This window comes from Rosa chinensis, chromosome 6 (genome assembly GCF_002994745.2).
Source record: "Rosa chinensis cultivar Old Blush chromosome 6, RchiOBHm-V2, whole genome shotgun sequence".
NCBI lineage: Eukaryota > Viridiplantae > Streptophyta > Magnoliopsida > Rosales > Rosaceae > Rosa > Rosa chinensis.
The window spans coordinates 53,017,021-53,036,087 of record NC_037093.1 but is presented as its reverse complement, the minus strand read 5'-3'; the positions used below and the strand labels follow the sequence as shown (position 1 = coordinate 53,036,087).

At 37.9% G+C, this 19,067-nt stretch overlaps 1 pseudogene; it reads right to left on the bottom strand.

Annotated features, from left to right (window-relative positions):
- Positions 1–995: 995 nt before the first annotated feature.
- On the bottom strand, positions 996–18,860 carry LOC112171554 (annotated as a pseudogene).
- Positions 18,861–19,067: the final 207 nt, after the last annotated feature.

The window sequence follows — 19,067 nt, the reverse complement described above, 5'->3', positions numbered from 1 at the left end:
CTTGGGCTTAAGCTTCTGGCTCGGATTTGTTGTTGTGACTTTGGACTTGATTTTGAGCTTCTGACTCAACCTCATTTAATATTCACAATTATAACATAATCAAATTCAATATATGTTATTAAATCATAACGTAAATAAATTAATACAGCGGTTATGTACCTAAGGAAATGGGTTCAAATCCCATTAATGCTTCTGGCATTTCGTATAGGTAATAAATTGGGTAAATGCTTTTGGCATTGTAGTAATATTAAATAGGAATCATACGTCAATGTGTCATGATATATGTCAATCAAATCCAAAAACATGAACAAATAGATACGACAGATATATATGTATCAACCAAATAAATTAATAAAGTAAATTTGGGGGTTCATGCATCATGGTGATTGTTCATATTCAATCAATAGGCTTAATAAGCATGAATATAAAATTGGATTTTGGAAAGAAAAATACTTGATGAAACAGACGAATCTTCAGTTTATATGTGCAGAACTGAGAAGGTTGTCTTCTCAGCCAATCCAATAACTCAGGAGTTATTCGCCTCTTTTCTTGATTGAATGATGAACCACCTCTTCTCTGCGACTCGCAATCTGAATCCTAGAGCTTGTCGTGCTGATAACGTGTTGTAAAACGATAGTAAAAGAATTCGAGAGAGGGAGAGTTTAGACATAGAGAATGAAGTATGAGAAAATGGAGTGATTCTATTCATCTCACAATGAGGTTTATATAGGAGTACTTCAGGTTTACAAAAGGTAACTATTTAACGATTACATCAATTACTCGTCTGATTACAATCAATCAATCGCTAATTATATTCTGTTAATCACCAATCAATCTTAATTGGCGTATATCACGCAACAATAATTGCTATTACATGAATAGCCACATTAATATTTACAACAAAAAAAAGTTTCTTCTTTTCATCTTTTCAGTAGCTATCTGCTTGACCACGTGGGATCTCAAATTACGCAAACACAAAAATTAAAGGCACAGAATATCAGAAAACTAAAAGTTGCAGCGTCAGATGAAATCACATAGAATGTACAAACTCAATGATACACCCATGTTCTGAGAGCCTGTGGATGAAAGTATGTAAAGTACAGTTGATTGAGTTCAAAGAAGAAAAGGAAGTTTCTGCAATGAATATGCATCGATTAGCTCCCTCAAGCCAAGGGGACCAATTTCTTTAAGAACTGTGTGTCAATACAGCATTTCATCACACAACTGGTTTTGGCCCACCCCAATCTACTCCTATGTTCTTATCTAACACATTCTTGTATGCCTGCAACAAAGAATACGGTGTATATGAGAGTTTATATCAATCTAGTGTATACGGAGATCATGGTCACTCTAGATCGAGATTCTGTTTTTCTAAACAAGCAGTTCAGCGTTTTGTTGGATTTTATATTACACTGCACCACAACCTTTCTATTTCTTAGGTTAATCAATTTTTTTTTCCCTACCAAAGATGGTCAGGATATGGAAAAGCTTATGTCCACCCTCCTCAATCACCCGCTATCCAATTATCCAATTCACTCTTAAGCTAATACACGAATAGGAGGACAATCTCCTACATAATCTGTTAAACAACGACAAGCGTGGCCCCTGACCCACCATTGTACCGATACTGTCCCAACTTAACCACCCGATAGGTGTTGGGTTTTAATCACAAAAGGCATCGGTACAATTAGGTAAGAGCCACCCACTTATAAGTTATATTATATTTTGTCACTTTTCCAATGTGGGATCTTTCCTCTCCAACATTATCTATTTTTGCATACTTCATATTTTGATAAAAGGATTTATGAGCACTGAAAGACATGGTTCAACAAGATCACAGCATTACCTGGAGGGCAAATAATTCCTTTCCATTCAGAATTGCATCCATTGCAGCAAATTGGTCGTTGAATGATTCATAGAAAACTTGGTAAAATCTGTTCCTGAAATGACGAAAAGCAGATTGCATTGGAATATATATATATTGTTAGTGTAAGTTAGGTAGCTTAAGCAGTAAAGAATAGTTAGTTAGAAGGGTTGTTAGCTTCTTCACATATGAGTGACAAGTATCACGTTCCTGTACATTAGATTAGGGTTATCAACTACTATATATATGTAAACTGTTGTAATAAACTGATTAAGTCAAAATATAACGGAAATAGCATCCAGATATTTTCTCAGTTCTCTCTCTCCCTAGCTCAGCTTTCATGGTATCCAAAGCCCAGGTCGATCGGTGACCTAAAGCTCACTCATCTTCTTCATCAGCTCTATTCTTCGTTCTTGAAGCTTCTCCAGTACTAATTTCAAGCTCGGTTCTGCAAATTACACAAGATAAGTGAAGTTGTTCATCAAATTTTTCAGATCTAGCAGTGAAAAATAGTTGAAATTTGTTGTTGTTCTCCTTCATCGAAGACTTGGATTTACATATACAGTGATTGTTGATGTGTTTGACATACTCAGTGTTCAGAAAAATTAGTTGATTCATGCTCAGAAACCCTAGGTATTGGGAAATTGAAGTTTTAGCTCAAGAAATTGAAGATTTAGCTCAGATCTAGCTACTGTTTGCTTCGTTCTTACCTCAGATTACTGCAATAGTACTATCGGATTTAGTTCTTGAAGATTTTTCTACTCAGAAGCTTATTGTTACTCTATTTGCAAGCTCAAGAGTCATATACTTTAGATCTATTCATGGCGTCTACTACTGTTACTCAGACCACAGTTTACCTACCAAATGTTCTACTTGACGAGTCTAATTACCCTACGTGGCTGTTTCGACTTGAGTCATTCTTGAAAGGCCAAAATTTGTATGGATTTGTTGATGGCACAACACCTTGTCCTGCTCAGTATATCACGTCTGCTGATGGCACTACTAGATCTGTATCAAGTGAATATGTAGCTTGGAAAACTCAGGATCAAAGCATAGTCAACATGATTGGTCAGACCTTGAGTCCTATTGCCATGTCCTGTGCTGTAGGCAGTCGTTCTGTTCAAGAAATGTGGACAAACCTGAAAAATAAGTTTGCAGCTCCAAATAAACAGAATATTTTGCAACTTAAGTCCAATCTACAGAACTTGAAGAAAGGAAATGACAGTATTAAGTCATGTCTTGACAAGATTAAAGCTGCTAGAGATGCTTTGGAGACGGTTGGTGTATTTCTTGATGATGAAGATATAGTTGTCACTGTTTTAAGGGGTCTTCCATCCGAGTATGCAGCAATTAAAACAGTTATCCGAGCTCAGTTCGTTAGCTGTTCTGTGGGCGAACTAAAGACCTTTCTCAAGGCTGCTGAAATTGACATAGAAAATGAGTCCACTGCTCTTCAGTCAGCTCCTATTTCTGCCATGATGGCTGCTGCTCACTCATCTGCAATGAAACAATCTCAAGCCAGCTCTAGCTCTTCTGTAGGCACCAGCTATTCAATGACTCCAAGTACAACAACCACTATGTAAGGCAACTCTATTATTCCACCAGCTCCAGTTGCTCCTCCTGGTTTTGCACCTGCTTCAACTTAGACACAATACATTCCAATTCCAGCTATGCCATATGGCTTCAACTCATTCAATCTCTTCAATGCCTTTGATCCTAACATCAATATGGGAGGCTTCTATGCTGGTAGAAGACCACCAAGGTTCAGCAATGGCAGAAACAACTTTGGCCCAAGGGGAAATGCAGGCAATAATGGATTCAATACTGGCCTTAATAATGGCTTCAATAATGGTGGAATGAACAACAATCCTGGCTTCAACAACAATAGAAACAATGGTGGAATCTTGTGTCAAATATGTGGCAAAAATGGTCATGGGGCCAGAACTTGCAGGTCACTACCAAATTTGATGAATCAACAGCAGAATAACATGGCTCAGAACTATGGAGGATGCCAAGTCTGTGGCAGATTTAATCACACAGCTGAGAGATGTTATTACATCATTGGCTTCCCAAATCAGCAACAACAACAAGCTCCAGCTGGCTTGCCAAACCAACAACAGCAACAAACTCTGTTTCAGGCCAATGGTGGCAATGGAATGAATGCAGGTAATGCAATGAATGCTATGATGGCTGCTGCTACTCAAGCTCCTCAGTATTGGTTAGCTGATACAGGTGCCACTAACCACATGACAAATGAAGTTCAGCTACTCAACAACATTGCTCCATATCCTCTTGCTGACACTGTTCAAGTTGGTAATGGTAAACAAATGAATATTACTCACATTGGTAATGCTATGCTTGGTTTCTTAAAGTTGCAAAATGTGTTATTCATACCTGAGTTAGCTGCTCATCTTTTGTCCATTTATCAATTATGCAAAGACAATAACTGCTCAGTATGGTTTGATGAGTTTATGTGTGTGATTCAGGACAAGGTGTTGGGCAAGATATTGTACAAAAGACTGAGTAAGCAAGGGTTGTATCCCATTCCATTTGATCTGCCATCACTCAAATCACCTAAAGTTTCTGGAAATGTATCTACTGCTTCTGCTACAGCTCTTCTGGGCAAATACATCAAACAATCCATTTGGCATCAAAGGTTTGGGCATCCAGCTACTGATATAGTGAATAAAATGTTGAATAAATGTAACATTCCATTCAAGTCTGAGTCAGGAACCTCAGTTTGTGAAGGATGTCTTTTAGGCAAGTTTAAGAAATTACCTTTTCAGAATCACAAAACAGAAGTTCAGTTCCATTTGAACTTGTTCATTCAGATGTATGGGGGCCTTCTCCTTGTCTATCAATTGATGGATATAGGTATTTTGTACTCTTCATTGATGATTGTACTAGGTATACTTGGATGTTTCCAATGAAGAATAAGAATGAAGTGTTCTCTTATTTTCAATCTCTGTGTGCCTTTGTGAATACTCAATTTTCTGTACAAATTAAGACCTTGAGATCAGATAGTGGTGGTGAGTATGTTAATAATGCTTTCAAGAGCTTTCTCCATCAAAAAGGTATAAATCATCAGCTTTCATGTCCTTATACTCCTGAACAAAATGGGGTGTCAGAAAGGAAGAATAGGCATCTAAGAGAAACGGCAGTCACTTTACTTCAAACTGCTTCAGTCCCCAATCAGTTTTGGTATCATGCCTGTGCCTTGAGTGCATATCTTATTAATAGAATGCCTACACCAGTGCTGAATATGCAGTCTCCCTTTGAAAAACTCTACAAGTCTCAGCCCTCCTTAGACAGACTCAGGATATTTGGTTGTGCCTGCTATCCCTTGCTTACTACTAGAACAGATAAGTTGCAACCTAAGACAGCCAAGTGCATTTTTCTGGGATTTGCAACCGGTTACAAGGGCTACATTTGTTATAATCTTCAAACTAAGAAGTATATCATATCTCGACATGTACTATTTGATGAAGAGAGTTTCCCATATGCCACAACCTGTGTGACCACTAATACTACTCCTGTGTCACCTTATTCAGATCATAGACCTGTTTCAACACCTTGCTTTACTCGCACTTAGTCCATCTCACAGTATCAAATGCCTGCATCTGTCTTACATCCATCAGCTAATTCAGGTCAGCCTTCTATCCCTCAATCTCAAAACATTACTGTCTTCAATTCCCAAAATGAGTTACAAGTTCAGGACAATTATCACAATGCTTCAGCAACTACTTCATCTAGTGCCTCACAAGCTCACACCAATATTCTACCACAATCTTCTCCTGCCTTCAGTCCAAATTCCACTACATCCATTCATTTTGGTGAAGATGATGGATCTCTTGCCATCAATACTCAACCTGGTGCCGGTAACATATTTGTTGTGCTAGAGTGCAGTCCTACTAGAACTAGATCTCAAATCTCAGAAGCCAATGTCTTACATCCAGTTGAAGGTCTCACTGATTCTGTGCATAATGATTATCATATGCTCACAAGGGGGAAAAGGGGTATCTCTATGAAGAAATGTTTTTTGTCTATCATGTCATCTGATTCTGCAGATCCTACTCAAACTGAGCCAATTAGCTACAAAATGGCACTGCAAATACCTCAATGGAAACAAGCCATGCAAGAGGAATATGATGCCTTACAACAACAACAAACTTGGACCCTTGTACCTTTACCTCCTTACAAGAACCTAGTCTCATGCAAGTGGATCTTCAAGATTAAAAGGAATGTTGATGGCTCTGTTGCTAGGCACAAAGCTAGACTAGTTGCAGGGGGGGTTTAGTCAAGAATATGGTGTAGATTATGAGGAGACTTTTTCTCCTGTGGTTAGACACACAACTGTTAGACTAATTCTTAGTGTTGCTGCTCATTATGGTTGGAAACTACATCAAATGGATGTTAAAAATATCTTCCTAAATGGTCAACTTAATGAAGAAGTTTATATGTCTCAGCCTGGTGGTTTTGAAGATTCAGCATTTCCATCATATGTTTGCAAATTGCAAAGGTCACTCTATGGATTAAAACAAGCTCCAAGAGCATGGAATGACCGGTTCACTTCCTTCTTGCCTACCATTGGATTTAAATCATCTCATGCAGATCCATCCTTGTTCATCAAAACATCAGTCACCTCAAAGGTATACCTGCTGCTCTATGTTGATGATATTATAATTACAGGAGATAATGAAAGCTTGATCTCAGAAGTAAAAGCAGAATTACAAAAAGAATTTGATATGAAAGACTTGGGTGCTCTCCACTTCTTTCTTGGCCTAGAAATTCATTATGTTCCAGAAGGTCTCTTTCTATCTCAACATAAATATGCTAAAGATTTGTTACACAAGGCTGGAATGGATGCATGTCACACTCATCTTACACCCTGTCAATCCGGAGCTAAACTACTCAAAGATAGTGGTACACCTTTATCTTCTATTGATGTTCCTCTTTTCAGAAGCCTAGTTGGATGCTTACAATAGCTAACCTTCAGAAGACCTGACATTGCCTACAGTGTCAATACTGTGTGTCAGTTCTTACACAGTCCCACAGATGCTCATCTAAATGCTGCAAAACGTATACTTAGATATGTTAAAGGCAGTTTTGATAGGAGCATAAATGCGACAAATATAGCGTGGAATCCTTTACACTTTTCTTAGCTATTTCCTTTAAAAAGTCAGTTTTAACTTTGTTTTCTCTTTAGGTAGTTCGTGGAGTGATTCAAGAGAAATAGGAGCTGAAAGGGAAAAAAGAAGCCATGGATCATGAAGTACTGATGCAGAGGACTAATTTTGATCAACCTTTTAACCAGAAATTACAAGGGAAGTCTACGGCAAAAGTTGTGCAAAACAGTTGCTGCAAAGCAGAAAACTGCTGTTTCAGAATCAGCTTTCTGGGAACGGTTTTGAGGAGAAATTCTTGCATCATTCCAGCTGTAACTTTGCAGAAAGAGCCAGCGATCCTTGAATACATGATGTTATACTTCAACGAGAGCCAAAGAACTGGTCAGAAATGTCAACGAGGCAGTAGGAAACCAAGCGCAAAGTAAGCTTCCCGATAAGGCAGAAACTGTCAGCTTTTCACGAAGCTTTTTGGGAGATCTTTTCCGGTGATTTTCTTGGAGTTTTTCCAGAAGGTTATTGATCATTCTAGATGCTGTGATGTCATAGAGCACGTTTGAATCAAGATCCATCCAGAAACTTGTCAAGAAAAAGTTGTTCCTTGTCCAAGAAAGAAGCTTCAGAGACAGAAATTGAATCCTAGTCAAAACAGGGTATTTTGGCCGAGATTCTTCTTTGGACGGATTTCCAGGGCATTTTTGGAAGGTTATTGCTGCTCCAAATATGAAGGAGAGTCCTAGAATGATTCATCAAGATTGAAACATGGTATTCTCTTTCGGAAACAATCATCTAAAGTGCCTTTGAGTTTGCAAGCTTATTGTGATGCTGATTGGGCAGGTGATCCCAATGATAGGAAATCTACAACTGGGTTTGTCATATTGCTTAATCATTCCCCAATTTCATGGTGCAGCAAGAAGCAAACTGCAGTTTCAAGGTTGTCTACAGAAGCAGAGTACAGAAGTATGGCTGACACAACTTCAGAACTACAATGGCTCAAGCATTTACTCACTGATTTACAAATCCAACTTGTTCAGGTTCCTACCTTGCACTGTGACAATATCTCTGCCTTGGCACTAGCTGCTAATCCTGTACATCACTCAAAGATGAAGCATGTTGAAGTCGATGTACATTTCACTAGAGACAAAGTTAAAGATGGATCCATTACTCTTCAGTTTGTCTCCACTCACGAACAACCTGCAGACCTGTTTACTAAAGGACTCTGCTCCCCACAACATTCATATCTATGTAGCAGCTTGATGGTTGTTTCACCACCCATCCAGCTGAGAGGGGGTGTTAATTAGTGTAAGTTAGGTAGCTTAAGCAGTAAAGAATAGTTAGTTAGAAGGGTTGTTAGCTTCTTCACAGATGAGTGACAAGTGTCATGTTCTTGTACATTAGATTAGGGTTATCAACTACTATATATACGTAAACTGTTGTAATAAATTGATTAAGTCAAAATATAACAGAAATAGCATCCAGATATTTTCTCAGTTCTCTCTCTCCCTAGCTCAGCTTTCATATATATATATATATATATATATATATATATATATATATATATCTATATATTAACTTTTTTTAACAATTGATGAAAAGAAATTAGCCTATACCGATCTTCCTTGGTGTTCAGGTCATCCATTTCTTCAAATTTACGTGTAAGCACTTCTGCTCCCACTGGTATGGGAAATTCTAGTGTAGTGGTGGGTATCTCATACCTACGTTTACAAAAGTTAGAACAAATTTTGTTGTCAAAGTTATAATTTGAGTCCTACTTTGTGTAATCTTAGTTCTAATAATGGTAATTACACCTCTTACGACATTTTACAAGTTTTTGAATAAATTCGTTGTCAATGTTGTAATCTTAGTTCTAATAATGGTAATTACACCTCTTACGACATTTTTACAAGCTTTTGAACAAATTCGTTGTCAATGTTGTAATTTTTGTTTAACTATATGTAAATGGTGTAAATGAATATGGTAACTTTTGTTCTCAATGTTGTAATTTTTGTTCAAATACTTGTAAATTTTTGTTCAAATAGTTGTAAATGAGGGTATCTCATACCCACCAGTACACTAGCTTGTCTCCACTGGTATAAGCATGTGCAATATTAAAGCCTCCAAAGTTCTTGGAAAACTTTTCTGCACAAGATGACATAAATTGTTACATGCTAACGATGAGAAAATAATGTAGAGTTAGCATTTATGTGGCTGAAGATACAATATGATTTTTTGCTATGTAATCATACAAGCATCAGCATTAGCAGCCTCACCAATTTGCCATGACGCATTACCAGATCCTATTACTTACAAACTAGATGTAAGGCATAATTAAAAAATCATATTGCTTACCCAAATTCAATACACATAACATGCACAAGGTCACATAGACACAGATAAATTTTTTCAGACCAACAAACAATGGTCCAATCATCTTGCACAACCCTAGAAAGAAGGGAATATATGAACAAAGAAAAAGAGGGGTCAAGCCGCTTCAAATTATGGATCTAATGGTAAAAGCATAAGGACTTGCAGAGTTCGGGCGTTCAGAATAGTAAGCAGAAACAGTGCCTACAGACCCACCCATAAAATTAAAAGAGTGTAAGGTCCTGTAGGGATAACAAAGTTCTTCTAATTCTAGTATTATGACCTGCTTTTGGTGTCGGTTATTCCTATTTGACACGCCAATATTACATGGAACAGACAAATCAATTCAAAGCCACTTTGAACAACAATGAGTTCAACCCAGAGCGGATGCAATATCCAGCTACCTATTACAATTTACAAGTGCAAACTTCAATGATAGTAAAACCCTACACATTTACCACCATGGCAAGAAGTACGCGTTGAAGAGTGCATGGTGGAAGAGTCCAAATAATGTTAGCAACTGGGTCATCTTCCAACCTAAATGCATGCACTCTCACAACTTTGTTACCCTTGTCCTTGACATTGAGTGCAGAATCAGTTCTTGAAGTGGATTGCTCCTGTTGTCTTTGCTCTGCAGCATTGACATGATTGTGAACTAAAGAAACAGGTTCATGAAGAGCATGGACGGCAACCGGTTCCAGTGAGCAAAGTAGTTTCTTGCTTTAGCTCCTTTCCTTCAAGATCCTTCCTCTCACTTGCCTGATCCAAATCCTTGTCATTCTTATCTGGGTAACATATCAAATCATGGCTGTCAGCAAAAAGAGAAATGCCGCATGGATAAACATGCACTTCAAATTTCCCCTTCTTTTCACCAATGATTAAGGAAACAATACAAAGTAATCTTAATATAAGATGATCTGTCAGACAGCTTATAGAAAACTGACCTACTTGTCCGTTATTAAGCAGCTTACATGCATGCCTCTTTGTGTTCTCCATTTCCACTAAAGACGCTTTAGGTAGCACTTGGTTCTGTCCCAAATCTTAGAAATTAAATATAACTTATAGTGGTCGATTATAAACTTCTGCTTCAAATAAAAAAAAATAAAAAAGCCACACACATACACAGAGTAGATATCATCCCCATACCAACTTCCAAGATTTCATCAAAGTGGCAGTTCTATTTCTATCTAATGGAGGTAGACTAACTTCAACTAAGACTCAAGACCACTGTTTGTAGTTTCCCCACTTAATAAATTGAAAAGAAAGCCTTCAAGCCATCTAACTTATGTATTGGTTCTCTATTCTCTAATTATCACAGTTATTTTGATTCTCTTGAAGCATAGATCTACCATTCTAAAGAGATCACAATCATTGATTGTGGTATTCAATCAATGACCAATACATTTCAATTTTTAAATGAATTATTAGTTCTATCAATTTCCTTGAGTAATATTTAAACTACAGAAATTTATTACTTGATAAAATGAAATAATTCAAAATTTGGCCAATAGCAATTTTTTATTTTTCTTCCATATTTTAGCCACATTATACTTCATAACTCGTTTTCTTTACTGGTTAGAAAAGAGAGAGAGAGAGAGAGAGAGAGAGATTAAAAAAGTAAAGGTCAATGTAAAAGAACTAGTCAGATCAGTCCAACTTCAGCTCAATGACAGATATAAGAATTGGCTTTGCCATAGATTTCACTAAATAGACACACACCAGATGTGTGTGTGTGTGTGTGTGAGAGAGAGAGAGAGAGAGAGAGAGAGAGAGAGAGGGGATACCATTTCTCGAACTGTCATTCTTTCAATAAGGATATTACGCATAAGAGAGGCATGAAAGGGAAACAGAATCAAGTCAACTATTTTGGAAATGCTCTTCTGACATATGAAAAAGGACACTTAACCACATCCACAGGTACCTTCTTAATAGTATGCGCAAATAATATGCATCCATGTGTTCTGACATGCTTGACATTATGTTTGATTGCCACCAAAAGTTGACAGCGATTGTCAGATCATCACTATCCACCTGGTGGAACCTGTAGAGAACAGAAATAGCAATTAGGAAAGAAATAGTTGCAATCTGTTCAAAGAGAGAGCACGCCTAACAAAATACTGTTCATGGATTTTAAACCTTACCAGCCTTCAGGAATAAATAGTGCATCCCCTGCATGAAGAATAACCTTCTGCGAGTACTCCATTGAAGATTCTGCTCTTGGATAATTTGAAAAGTCAAGGTTGTCTAAAGGAACAGAACTGCCAAGAGGGGGTACAATTCAACTATTGGAAGACTGCACAGAAAGTAAGTAGAAAAAGAAAAGATAGAAAATAGACTAGAAGCATAAACTTTCAAGTAGGTAGAGAAAAGAGAAGAGATTTGATCTGAATTCATATTATTACTACAGAAAGTACCATACCTATGATTTGATGCCTCCCCATATATTGGCATAGGGTATGAAGAAAACAAGCAAGAGAATTGTGGAAAGTTTTCTTGTATTACTTCATAAAAGAACTGATTACAAGGATGCAAATATATACAAGGAGGAAAACAAGCAACGGAGGAAAACAAGCAACGATGCTTTTAACCTCAACTCAACCCATACCTATGCTTAACAACTCTACTTTACCAACTAAAAGTAAGGTATGAACAGTGGTAGTTAATGTACAAACCAGTAAACCAGAAAACTAAGTCAGAAACAGTAAACAAAGCCATGCTGCAACCATACTGCTACTGCCCCATGCTGCAGCCATACTGCAACTGCCAATACTCCCCCTCAAGCGGGATCAAGAGGATTCATTGATCCAAGCTTGCCCAAAATCCTGAGAAACTGAGCAGTGGGAAGAGATTTGGTGAAAATGTCAGCCAATTGATCATGGCTTCGAGTGAAGTGAGTATCAATGATCTTGGACTGAACTTGAGCTCGAATGTAGTGACAATCAACTTCTATGTGTTTGGTTCTTTCATGAAAAACCGGATTAGAAGCAATATGCATTGCAGCTTGATTATCACATAAAAGAGACATTGGCTGACAACTAGGAAATCCCAAATCAGATAGGAGACCCTTTAACCAAATAAGCTCACAAGCAGTGGAAGCCATAGCTCTATACTCAGCCTCTGCACTAGAACGAGCAACAACAGTTTGCTTTTTGCTCTTCCAAGTAACCAGATTTCCACCAACAAATGTACAGAAGCCAGTTGTTGATTTTCGATAAAGAGAATTGCCTGCCCAATCAGCATCAGTGTATCCCATTATGTGAGTGTTTCCATTGTTTTTCATCAAAATACCTCTTCCAACAGAACCTTTGAGATAACGAAGAATTCTCTTCACAATGTGAAGATGAGCTAAAGTTGGAGCATGCATGAATTGACTGACAATGCTTACAGCATAAGAAATATCAGGTCGAGTGATTGTGAGATAGATAAGCTTACCCACTAATCGTTGATAGGAGGTTAAATTCAAGAAAGGCTCACTTAATACATTAAGTTGCAGCTTGCTGTCAAGAGGAGTGCGAGCAGGTTTGCAATCCTCCATATCTGCATCTTGCAGTAGATCAAGTGTGTACTTTCTTTGATTGAGAAAGAGACCTTTATGAGAAGTAGCCATTTCTATGCCAAGAAACTACTTAAGAATTCCCAAATCTTTAATAGCAAACTTGTTTCGAAGAGATTGCTTGAGAGTCTGAATCTCCTCAATATTGTCACCAGTCACTATCAAATCATCAACATAGATGAGCACCACAAGCTTACTGGTTGAACCAATTCGAACAAACAAAGAAGAATTTGCATTGCTTCTGTGAAAACCAACTTCCTCAAGTACTGAACTGAGCTTAGCATACCAGGCACGAGGGGATTGCTTTAAACCATAAATGGACTTGTGCAGCTTGCATACTATTTCAGGGTCATGAGATTGAGGATGACCAGGAGGTAATTTCATATAGACCTCCTCTTCAAGATCACCATGTAAGAAGGCGTTTTTCACATCCATCTGGTATAGTGGCCAAGAATGGTTAACTACAACTGATAACAAAACTCTTACTGTACTCATTTTAGCAACAGGAGCAAAAGTCTCCTTGTAGTCTACTCCATATGTTTGAGTAAAACCACGAGCTACTAAACGAGCCTTATATCTCTCCACAGAACCATCAGAATGAAGTTTTGTTTTGTAAACCCAACGACAGCCAACAACTTTCTTTCCTTTAGGAATTCTAACAACACTCCATGTATTATTGTCATGGAGAGCTTGAAGTTCATCTGCCATAGCTTTCTTCCATACATCAACATGATTAGCTTCCTCAAAGCTTTGAGGTTCATGAGTACCATCAAGAACATTTAGAAAAGCAGAATGAGCCAAAGAGAATTTCTTATAGGATATGAAGTGTGTCATTGGATACCTTGCAGTATAAGTTTTGTAGTCATTTAGCTTGGATGGAGGACCTCGATCTCGTGGAGGATTCCTTTGAAGAACAACTGCAGGGGGTGATACCAAGGGATTTCTATGAAGAACAACTGCAGGTGGAAAGGTAGGTTCATCAACAGGTTGAGTATCAATTTCTATATCAGAGGATACTGCTGGAACTTCCTGATCTTCTTGCATACCAGTTTCTGCATCAGTGACTACTACTGGAACTTCTTGAACTAAAGTGTCAGGATTTAAAAACGAACTGCAATCCTCATCAACAGGAAGATTAGGACTTGGAAACAAATCAGAGAGAAACTCCCCCTGACCAAAATCACATGATTTTCTAGTGAAATAGGGAGTAGCTTCATCAAATCTCACATCCCTGGAGATAATTAGTTTTCTGGTAACATAGTTATAACATTTATAACCCTTTTGAGTAGATGAATATCCTAGGAAAACACACTTATCAGCTCTGGGATCAAGTTTATCACGTTGATGAGCTTGAATATGAACAAAGCATGTGCAGCCAAAGACTTTTAAGTGAGACAAATCAATCTTTCTACCTTTCAACACTTCAAGAGGTGATTTGAAACCAAGCACTCTACTAGAGAGTCTGTTGATGAGATATGTGGCAGTAAGAACACCTTGAGACCAAAAAAATTTTGGAACATTCATTTGAAACATAAGTGCTCTTGTTTTTTCAAGAAGATCTCGATTCTTTCTCTCAGCAATCCCGTTCTGTTGAGGAGTACCAACACAGCTAGTTTGGTGCACAATGCCTTGTATGCTCAAGTAACTTGACATATTATTGGACATATACTCAGAGCCATTATCGGATCTTAACACATGAATGGATGAAGAAAATTGAGTGATGACAAGTTTATGAAAATCCTTAAAAACATCCTCAACTTCACTTTTGAATTTCAATAGATACAACCAAGTAATCCTCGTAAAATCATCTACAAATGTTACAAAATACTTAAATCCATCATAGGATTCAAGAACTGGACCCCAAATGTCTGAATGAACGATTTCAAAAGGATTACTAGCTCTAGAAAGAGAGGAAGTAAAAGGCAACCTAGAGGATTTTGACAGATGACAGACATCACATTGATTGTCTGCTTTGCACAAATTTGGAAACAAAAAAGACAACACTTTCTCTGAAGGATGAGCCAAGCGTTGATGCCACAGATGATGCTCTTGTGTTGATCTTGAACTGACTTGGAAGGCTTTAGAATTAAAAGAGTTCTTGGACAGATAATAGAGACCATTCAAAAAGAAACCCTCACCAATCGTCTTCTTGGTGATGAGATCCTGAAATATGACATTATAAGGAGAGAAGATGACAAGACATTTTAATGTGTTTATAATTCTTCCAACAGATAGAAGCTGAAAAGGGAAAGAAGGAACATAGAGAGCAATTGACTCAACAAGGTTGGAGAGTAATTTGATTTTTCCCTTTCCTAAAACTGAGACACCTTTGCCATTTGCTACAGACACTTTAGAAGGGATAGACATTTTTTCAAACTCATGCAAATTTGTGATTTTATTTGTCATGTGATCTGTAGCCCCTGAGTCTATAATCCAATAATCATCCATAGCACAATCATTGAGCGCAGTAGAAAAGGATTTTAGAGTACCTGAAGCTTCTTCATGTGGAACATAATCAGCTCCTGCAAGGAAGCCAGCAAACCTTCCAAGGAGTGCAGTGTGACCTTCAATCCCAGGCATGGCTGTTTCTTCACCTCCATTATGCATCTGCTTCTTGCTGAGATAAGCAGCAAATTCATTGATTAAAGTAGTGGGATTGGAGGTGAAGTTGAGCCTATCCTCAGAAGAAGAAGAAGAAGAAGTTGCTGTCAGGTTTGCTTTTGGTGGATTCCAACTCTTTTGAGAGCTTTTGCCTTCCTTTAGAAACTTTGGCTTCCTTTAGAAACTTTGGCTTCTGCTCAGGATAGAGAACCCAACATCTTTCCCTCACATGTCCAACCCCCTCACAGTAGCTGCATTTCAAGTCAGGCCTCTTGCCTTTGTACACTTTGGCTTCAGCTTGCCTGTGATTAGAAGCATAAGCTCTGGTTTCAGATGCACTTGTCTTGGTCTCCATATTCATCACCCTTTTTCGAACTTCTTCTCTTTGAATGGTGGCACACACATTGTTGAAAGATGGTAGCTCAGTATTCATAAGAATATGACTTCTCAAATCTTCATATTCTGAGCTTAAACTTGCAAGAAGCTGAAAGATCTTATCCTCCTCAGCTCTTTTTAACAAAACACTAGCCTCAGCAGTATGAGGTCTATAAACATCTAGCTCATTCCACATACTTGTAAGACTACCAAGATGCTAAACAAAGTGCTTACCTTCTTGTTGAAGATCGGCAATATCTCGTTTGAGTTGAAAAACTCGAGCAGCATTATTCTGATTTCCATACATCTCCTTGACATTATTCCAGAGATGCATAGATGACTCAGAAAAACAGAAAATCTCTGCTATTCTGCTCTCCATGGAGTTGATTAGCCAAGACATGACGAGTTGATCCTTGCACAGCCAAGAATCAAGTGTAGGAGAGTCAGCTTTAGGCTTCTGTATAACTCCATTGACATAGCCAAGCTTGGACCTTCCTCCAAGAGCAAGAGTAACAGCTCTAGCCCAAGAAAAATAGTTGAATTCATTCAACAAAACAGAGCTAAGACATTGGTTTGGATTAGACTCCACATCGGAAGAATTTGTAAGAGAATCATCATCTTTAGAACCAGATTTCCCAGCCATCTTAAGCTGGTGAACTCAGGAACTAAACGAAAAAGAAAAAAAAAACACAAACTCAGGCCTTGAATGCCTGCTCTGATACCATGAAGAAAACAAGCAAGAGAATTGTGGAAAGTTTTCTTGTATTACTTCAACTGATTACAAGGATGCAAATATATACAAGGAGGAAAACAAGCAACGATGCTTTTAACCTCAACTCAACCCATACCTATGCTTAACAACTCTACTTTACCAACTAAAAGTAAGGTATGAACAGTGGTAGTTAATGTACAAACCAGTAAACCAGAAAACTAAGTCAGAAACAGTAAACAAAGCCATGCTGCAGCCATACTGCAACTGCCAATAGAGTATAACACCGGAGTTGCTGAAGGAGGCCACAAAACCACTGTGGAGCATACAAGTTTGTTTTAGAAAAAAAGAGAACTCTAATAGACAAAAGTCGTGCAAAATTGAACAAACTTCTTTCTTCACTTCAAGTTATTCTTTATATAAACATATTAATCACTATGAAGTTGGAAGCAGCTCAATACATTTAGAAGATCAGAGAAAATTATTTGACCTTGTTTACAGCCAAAAACTATGCAGAGAAGGTTATGGTGTGGATCATAGTGAGTGCTTGATCTAGCTTGAGCATTGTTCATCCAGAGGTTGACAGAAATTAGTGATTTATCCTCCAAAAATGCAGGCTATAGAAAACAACCAGTGGACATTCGTAATCAACAATGAGAAAAAGGATTCTTTTAGTGGATGACTGTAGAATAAACAAGGACCGGCACAAGAATTCACAAACCATTTGAATATCTTCCCTCAAAGTTTCCAACTGAACCCTCTCTTCATTTTCAGTACTGATTATCGGTACCTGTTTCGTACATAATATAATTTACATCCCGACATTGCAAGATTATAACCCTAGAAACTTAACAAAGTAAACCATATCCTACATAATTCTTCCAAAGGCAGCCCAAAAATAGATTGCATCCTAAATGCTGTTAGCATTATAATATCACACTCCTTTTATTTCTGTTAATTAGGCTTCTAGTTAGTTGATTAATTAGTTGCTCTAATGAACCCTCAATTAGGTGCTTATCTGCATGAGCTTAATTAGTGACCTACAGCTGTAATACACGTGGCCTATCTTCATGCTACTCTCTCTCTCTAGTATAAATAGGGTAGACGTTCTCCTCCACCGTTTGTATCAGAGCTTGAGATTAATAAAAAGTTTCTTTTCTCTCTTCTAGTATATTTCTTTATAATAGCTCTCATGGTATCAGAGCCAGGTTCCGATCCTGGGACATGTGGGTTATGGGTCCACCACGCTTTATAAGGGTTTGGGCCACTCCATCCATTGCCAATTGGTTTTGGATGTGAACCTCAAATTACTTTATCATGGTATCAGAGTGGGTTACCCACGTGTGCATGTCTAACGGCCACACGGGCTCCACGTCACCTAAAGTTGTCCACGTGTATGGCTTGAAAATTCGCCACACGTGCGGGGGCGTGTTAAGAATATATACATCCCACATGGGAAAAATGGGACCTTGCCTATGAGTTTATAAGGGTTTGGGCCAATTCATCCATTGCCAATTGGTTTTGGATGTGAACCTTAGATTACTTTATCAAATGCAACATTATAAACATTTGCACCACCAATGGTAATCAGAAAATAATAGATTATATTTGCACAGTAGGATATCCATCTTAAAACTCTTTAATGTGAAACCTGTGCAGCTGTGCTAAATAGATTTGTTGAGAAGCATCCTCATAGACTCATAGGGCTTACAGTCATGCTCAGATTCAGGCCCTAGCAGCCCAGTCCGTTCCGATTCAGAATAAGCACCAGAACCATCCTCTGCATGATGCATGCGTAGTCTACATAGACGAATGAAGGCAGAAAATGGCAGTGGTACCTATAAAAAAAGAAAAGAAAAAAGAAGGCATAGCAAACTAGTTAGGGCTAGTAACATCATAAAGAGAAAGAAAATCAATGCTCTAGATCATAACAACAATCTTAGTGATTACCCTCTCATGACTTCTAAGATCGCCTTAGAAGACAGGTGAGAAACTAGATAGCATAGCATCCACAACACACAATCCGACTCATTCCTAATCATCAAAGTGGCATTAAGCACAAACTTCAGTTTAGTTAAAAAAGAAAAAACAAAGAGCTTTATAAACTATGTAGCAGACTCTCATAACTAGAAACTTCACGAAGTAAAATACTAGCAGCTAGCTCCTTAAAGCATTATTTCGGAAAACCAAAACGGATTACTACGCCGAGGTGCACATATGCCACAAAATTCAAATACGCCAAGCACAACAAGCCTGGTCCAATATATTCATCTTCGTTACTTGTATTTCAGCAAGAACACCATTACGGCATTACGCAAGCATTTCAGAATAATCATAGCAAAAGCAGTTTTAGTACACTCAATTCTTCACTGAATTCACAATCTATCATTCTATTATCAAAAAGAACGAAGCAGGCTAGAGTAGAAAGAGAAACCTACAAATATTCCAGGCCGCCATTCAAAAAGAACGACTCGCTAA